The sequence below is a fragment of the Tenrec ecaudatus genome, chromosome 2 (assembly GCF_050624435.1).
Source record: "Tenrec ecaudatus isolate mTenEca1 chromosome 2, mTenEca1.hap1, whole genome shotgun sequence".
NCBI classification, from domain to species: domain Eukaryota; kingdom Metazoa; phylum Chordata; class Mammalia; order Afrosoricida; family Tenrecidae; genus Tenrec; species Tenrec ecaudatus.
The window spans coordinates 240,404,336-240,411,809 of NC_134531.1; the positions used below are offsets into that span (position 1 = coordinate 240,404,336).

At 39.1% G+C, this 7,474-nt stretch overlaps 1 pseudogene; it reads left to right on the top strand.

The window, feature by feature from the left end:
• The first annotated feature begins 1,563 nt into the window (after positions 1–1,563).
• Positions 1,564–2,790, top strand: LOC142440563 (ribosomal biogenesis protein LAS1L pseudogene; annotated as a pseudogene).
• Positions 2,791–7,474: the final 4,684 nt, after the last annotated feature.

Consider the following 7,474-nt stretch of genomic DNA (forward strand, 5'->3'; position numbering starts at 1 on the left):
CTTGGGCTGTGGGTTTCAGAACTTTTGTCTTTTCCTGTTTTGTAATGTTAAAATTTTAGGCAGTGCTCTGGAAATTGAAGTTCCAGATTCCTTGTTATATTAGTGTTATGCAAATGAACAGAATTCTCAGGGCTTATATTCAAAGTAACATAAAGGAACACAATCTGGAATTGAAAGCATGTTAAAAAATATTTAATTTTTTCCCTATGTACAATAGGTTTGTGGGGTGCTCTGATATCAGTTCTGTGCCTTGCTGTCACTCAGGGAAGGGGGACCAGATTTTCTGAGTGTGTTTGGGACCAACTGGATTTGAATTCTCCCCTGGTTCCAGTGCTAATTTCACTCCTGTGTCACTTCAGGTTTGGTCCTGCACAGCACTGCAGGTTGTTCTCTGGGGAACTGTGTTCTATAACAGGTAAGTAGCTCAGTTGCTCTTCAATTGCTGCAAATTAGTGTCTAATTGTCTATCCTTACACATACTGGTAGGCGTTGAGCTTGGAAAGGGGAAAATGGGGATGACTGTTGAAGTCACTCCATTCCTGCTGAGGAGGGGAGCTGCAAAGGCATAGACTCCTGGATCAGGGTGAATAGCAGAGTGGGTTTGAGTTCTGTGGATAGTTCTTGGAGACTCTCTGCAAGCCAGAGATTATGACAACTTTTAGACAACAGCTTGAGGAAATTAGTGCTTGCTGCAGGATTCAGGTCTTGGGCGCAGGAAGTGGTAGCAGACTCCATCCTGCTGGACCTGGAGCAGGGTTAGTGGAGTCTGAGGGCAGATGCAATGCATGTAGAACATTTCAGTGAGTTTTTGAATTGATTCATCAGTGAAAATCACAGAGGGATATCTGAACCAGATCCTAATACACTGAATCTATTTTCAGCACCCAGTCTTCCAGTATTGGCCTCCTTACCTCTTAATTTTCTGTCTAACAATCAGGGTCCTGGGTGGCTGATTCTACCTTGATACCACCTTGACTTACCTCCCAAGGTTGTAATCTTAATGGAAGCAAATTGCCACAACTTTCTTTACAAAGAAACCCCACTCTTTCATTTAATAGGCTAAGTTTTAACCACCCTAGCAACAGGGATCCTTTATAGATTTGGAATGACTATTAAATTACTTATTTGATGCCATGATTTACTTGATATTGCTTTTTCTAGTTCTAGTCTTTCTAACTCATAAAAATTACCATTTTCTTGATGACTTTAGATAAGAGAAGGTAAGGAAGACGCTAATAGGGCTATGTGGTTCAGATGTGAGTCATTATTAGCAGGATTAACAATTATTTTAACATCTTGGAAGTGTAACTAGGTTATTGGTCAGTTTTGTCATTAGATGTGGTTTAAAATGAGACCTCTCAGAAGTAGGAGGAAGAATTTTACTGCCTTAAGACTCATTTTTCAATGTGAAATGCAATAAGACCTGGCATCACTTCCAGTGTCAATGTGGGGTTTTGGGAACAGGTCAGGTATGGATATTGGGACAATAGACCATGTGTGGAATGTGTGATGTGGCAAGTGAGTCTAAGAGGAAAATGTCTGTCACTCCTTTCGACCCAGCAAATGGTCTTTGTGTGGGACAAGGAGATGGTGTACCTGTTCTGTGAGGACCATATGTTGTAGCGGCATTCTTAGAACTGGACCACCATGTGGAAGATTAAATTAGACAACAACTGTTCCTGGGCAGTGGCTTCCACAAGTTACTCGGTACCCTCTCCTAAAGGCTCCAATGTAACTGGTGGCTTGGCCACAAAAGAATTTAGTCTGTTCTATTGCATGATATTGATCAGGTTTGTTATTCCTGTTCTAGAGAGAAAGACAGAGTTTGTCAAGCTTCCCCTCAAGTTCCTGGCTCAAGAAGTGAACATTCCAGGTTAGACTGTTGAAATTCACCATGAGTTGACCCACAAACAAAGTGCTCCATATAAATGACTGTCTCAGAGGCTTCTCTTTTTTTTTTAATTGGCTTCAGAAGACCTACAGCTGGTTCTGAGTTTAGACCAGAGTTAGAGACTCTTGGGAGTTGAAGAAGGACAAGGAAGAGACAAATGAAGAGGACCAAGAGAAAGATAAGAACATTGTTGTTGATAACATCACCAAACAGACTGGAGCCTAAGTAAGATGTAAAAAGTGCAAACCTGGATGTGGGAGTGGATGGAGACAGCAATGAAGGCAAATCATATTATGAAATGACTCTGAAGCATAAAGAGCTATACAAAAAGAGTATAAGAATTTCTTGTATTTTATAAATAGGAGCAGTTTAAAGTGCTGGAAGAATTTAACCCGTTACCTCAGGCCATTCGGGTGTGGAAATAACTTGTACCCACGTGTAGAATTAATCCTGTGAGAGCTCAGGAACATTATATGAATGAAGAGTGAGGTTGTACTGAATGCATTACTGGATGATGACTTGCTCTTCTCCACATTTAAATATCTGGAAGCCTTGCAGACAAACTGGGGAAAAATGTTGACGAATGATAGTCTGATGCCAACGCTGTTCTCTCAATTTTGGCAGCTCCAGCTTAAAGACCTGCCTTCTAAGACCTTCACACAAGTCTTGCCGGATAGGATGCTCTTTGAGCTGCCAGTCTTTAGAAACAGGGACATCAGACCAATCTCCATATTCAACTATTGAGCTAACTCTGGCAAGCACCAAGTCACCAAGACTGGATGAAACACACATTGCTTTTCTGCAATCCATTGGAAAGGAAAAAGAACTGGAGACCCTTCAGCTACCCTACCTCCCTTGACTGGCCTCGGATAGTTGAGTCCTACTTAAGCTCACCTTGATAGACCATCCTCCAACCCCTTCAATACATTTTTAAAGCCATGGGGTAGTAATATAATCTGTTGTCAATTTGAGAGGATAAGGGTAAAGGGATGGAGTTTTCCTGTCAATCAGGTCTTGCCAATGAGACCTCTATGTGGGCATGGCTTTCTCCTAGGGATTCCGGAAAGTGCTGTATTTCTTCCTTGGAGGCCAGAGGCACCCTTTCCCTCTCTGCTCACTCCATGTGAGACATCCCTGTGGAGAAGATACATGGATAGAGGCTGATGGAACCAGACCTCAGGAACCAGAGAAACCATGGGGAGACCCCTGGCAGCTGAGATGGTTATAATGACACTAGATCCACAAGACTTCCCACCCACTGGCCTGTAATCTTCCTGCATGTGGTATCATTGCATGTATATTGGGAGTCTGAAGAGGACTTTACAGATTGGTATTGGACATAAGGGCTAATATTGGACTTATGGACTTGATTTAGACTGGGCTGGGATTTTTTTTCAATATTCAACTGCTCTTGTATACAAAGCTCTTTCTTACACACATATGAGTGTCTCTATGATTTTTTTTCTCTAGTCCAGCTTTGAACGTTGTGTTAGGCGAGGCTGAGTAGAGAAACAAATTCAGAGACATTCATACATGTTTAAGAAAGAGCTTTACATAAAGAAGTAATTATATATCAATAAAATAACCTAACCCAATTCAATGCATCCATAAGTCTAACACTAGTCCATAAGTCTCTCTTAAAACTTACAAAGCCATGTGCAATGATACAGAATACAGGCATATAATATAGCAAAGTGGGTGCAAAGTTTCGTGGATTGAATTGTGGTGGACATATCTCCAGGGTTCGTCTAGGTGTCAGTGTGGCTTGTCAACAGCAAGGTGAAGGTGGAGGGGTATGTGTGTGTGCCAGGACCTTCTTTATGAAAAGATCACACCTGCAAGGAGGCACCATAAGGTTGTGACCTGATTGACAGGCTAGATTCCACACGTACATTTTTATGTCTTCAAGATGACATGACATTATGTAACTACCACAGATATTAAGAAAAGGCCAAGCATCAGGGCCTTTAGTAAGGAAACCTTGATAGAGACGATGGGAAGGATGGAAAAGATGCCCTTAAAGACCAGATGGAGGAAGAGGAAGATGAATATATTGACCAAGTGGAGAAGCAAGATTATGATAATGTTGAAGATGTTGATGATGAAGAGAAGGAAGACCAAATGGAAGAGGAGGCTTTCTCTACATGGAAAAAATACCCCCCCCCCCTGCATAGAATCCCAGGTGCCTTGTCTATAAATCAGGAGATTTGAAGGGCTATATGTGGCAAGTTACCCCAGAATGTATAAAATAGGACACATTTTTTTTTAGGTGAAATTCTAAGTCAGACAAAATCCAGAAGAGATTATGGTGGATCATTATGACACCATTTTATCTTTTGGATTAGCCTGTGTTTTTGGAGTTCTGGGTTTGTTTTGAAACACAATAAACAGAAACTCTACACAAAGGAAAGTAAATAAAAGATTCAGGAGTGGGGTGTGTGTCCTTTGGATCACAAAACCCCTTTTTAATGGATCTTCTAAATCAAAGAGAGATAAGTATAAAACGTCAGAGCAGAGGAGCAACAGCAGCAGTCAGAGAAAGACATAGATCAATGGCCTTCTTCAACAATAGCTATTAAAGCTGTGGAGTGGGTTGCCTCCAGTAACTTAATCAGGGGATGTATAAACCCTTGTGGTGTAGTACTTACATGTTGGGCTGTAATTCAAAGGGTCAGCATTTCGACACCACTATCCTCCCATGGAACAAAGACAGGCTTTCTACTTGCATAAACAGTTACAGTCAGAAGCTCAATAGGGATGGTCTACCTTGATTTATAGGGTCACTGTGAGTCACCATCCATTTGATGACGGTAAGAGAGACGTTTTCTGGGCCACATAGCTAGAATACAGCATCCTGAGGCTAAGGCTTATGATGCAGTATAATTTGGGCACTTATTAACAGTGTTATAAACATTGCCTTGTAACATTGCCTAAGCATGGCAGAAGCCTGTATCTCGAACTTTTCATATCGTGAATTGAAATCTATTTACTTCACAAATGAACCATATAATTATGAGTATGTGTGGCCATTGCAATAAATATTGAACTCAGGTGAGAACAAGAGTGTATTATTGTGGGTAAACAGTGTGGTAGTTATATAATCTGGTGTCAATTTGGGAGGATTAAGAGTGAAGGGGTCTAATCTATTAATCAGGTCATAGCCAATGAGGCCACTGTGTGGGCATGGCCTTCTCCTCAGAATTCAGGGAATTCTAGAATTCCTCCCTGGAGGCAGGAGACATTCTTTCTCTTTCCTCCCTGCCTGCGAGATATTTCTGAGAAGAAACCACATGAAGCTACCATGAGGCAGTCAGAATTTCAGAGCTGAAAAATCTTCTTGCACTCGGTATCATTGCATGAGTTTCATGAATCTGAAGAGGGCTTCATAGAGTGGTGCCAAATATATGGGCCAATACCGGACTTATGGATTTGATCTGGATTGGGCAGGGATGTTTTCTTAATATACAATTACTCTTTGTATAAAGATCTTTGTTATACACATATGAGTGTCTATGAATTTGTTCCTCTAGTCAACATGGACCACCACAGTTGGTGTAAAAATTGACACATATGCTATTGCTGACCTTGATTTTCCTTTCCCCTGGGAATTCAGAGGAAGTCGGCTGTCATGCCTACCTCCCCTTTAAAAATATAAAACCAAGAATAAATATTGGGGGAATTGTGACTTAAAATATCCTGATTAATTACAAAGCAAAAATATTAGTCAACAATATTAGGAGGTCTTATGTAATAGGCTGAAAAAATATGGAGTCTAAACTAAGGACACATTTAATTCCAGGAAGCCATTAGAATTTTATGTAATTGAGGAGAAGTACATGCTCAAATTTAGTGTGTCTTTTATTCAAGTTAAGAAGCCTTGATGGCATAGTGGTTATGAATTGGGCAGATATCCCCAAGGAGAACAGTTAGAAAACACTGCTTTTTTATATCGGTAACGAGTAACGATCTCAGAAAATCACAGGGGCCATTCTACTCTGTCTTACAGGGTTGCAATTGGTTGGCATCCACTGAATGGCAGTGAGTTTGGTTTAGGTTATACGTAAAATACCTTATATAAAAATTTTTAAAAGTCCTTAGATAAATAATAGGTAAGTCAATTATTGGATAAAGGGGAGAAGCAATGTTATGATCAAATTCATTATTATAAAAATGTTATAAAGCATATATTTTCACATGATCATCTACATAGTAGGACGTCTACTTTATTTTGCTTCAATATTTCTTCATCTTTTAAGATTATTTAATACATTCCTTCCATTCCTACTGCTTGGGACTGGATTCTAAATTACAGTGACCTTATACAGGGTTACTGAAGTTGTGAATCTTTCCTGTTGCAAAGTCTCATGTTTCCTCATGTGGAGTGACTGATAAGTTTAGTTAATTGACCTTCAGGTTAGCCACCAATGTTAACCTAGTGCTCCTAGTGTTCCTAATCATAGACACTTGCAATCATAGACTCTATAATAATATTTATAAATATATCCACATTCATATATTAATTAAATAGAATATATATTTTTGGAATCCAATCCTTAGCAGTAAGGCAGGAAATAATATTTAGGAATAAATTCATATTTATACATAATTTGTGTGGGAGCTTAAAATGTTCGTGGGAAAATTCCATTGCCTATTAGTTCTCCAATTTAGTGAGCATTTTAGAGTTTCCTTTTATTATTGTGCTCCTTTAAAAATGAGTTCACAGTAGCAAATATATTTTTACAATATTTTACAGTGCAATAACATGTTATTAGCTTATGACTAAATATTTCCAGGCCTAATATGTTCTACTTCAGTCTTGACAAAAAGTTTTTTTAGGATTAAAGAAAATATCATGTATTATGATGAAGCATCAAATAAAATGCAAGTTTAAAAGGTTATGTAAAAATTAGGCATGCCATGGAAAATGAATTTTTCCTTCACTTTAAGCACTACAGATTATTTTGAAGGGTGTGTTTTATAACAAATATAGATTTCCTACACTTTTACTAGTCTGTTGTACTGTATTGGCTTACATATTGCTGTAATCATGAACTCTATGCTACCGATAATTCAAATTCTAGTAGAGCTACCCAGATTGAACAGATTTCAGCAGACTAAAACAGATTTTTATTAAGAAGAGGGGAACGGGAAGACCACTTCCAAGTGATTAATTATTGAAAAGTCTGAATAGTGCTGGAACAATGTCTGATATGGTGCTGGATGAGGAGCCTTCCAGGTTGGACTTAAACCAAAACCCGGACTCACTGTCATCCAGCTGATTCTGACTCATGGTGACCCTATAGCACAGAGTAAAAACAGTCCAATGATTTCTCAGGCTACAACATTTTATAGGAGTAAAGAACTGAATTTGTATCCCTTGGAGAAACTGGTGGTTTTGAACTACTACCTTGAAGTGAACTGCCCAGTGAATAAGCTACCAAGCCACCAGGAAGGTAATGAAAATAAGACTGGACAAGAGCTACCTCCTTCAAGAAAAGTCAATTTTAATAATGTGGATGAAAAAGTGTTTGGCATTTTTATTTGCTAGTTGGGCAAAACTCAAAATGAGAATATGGGGTAACA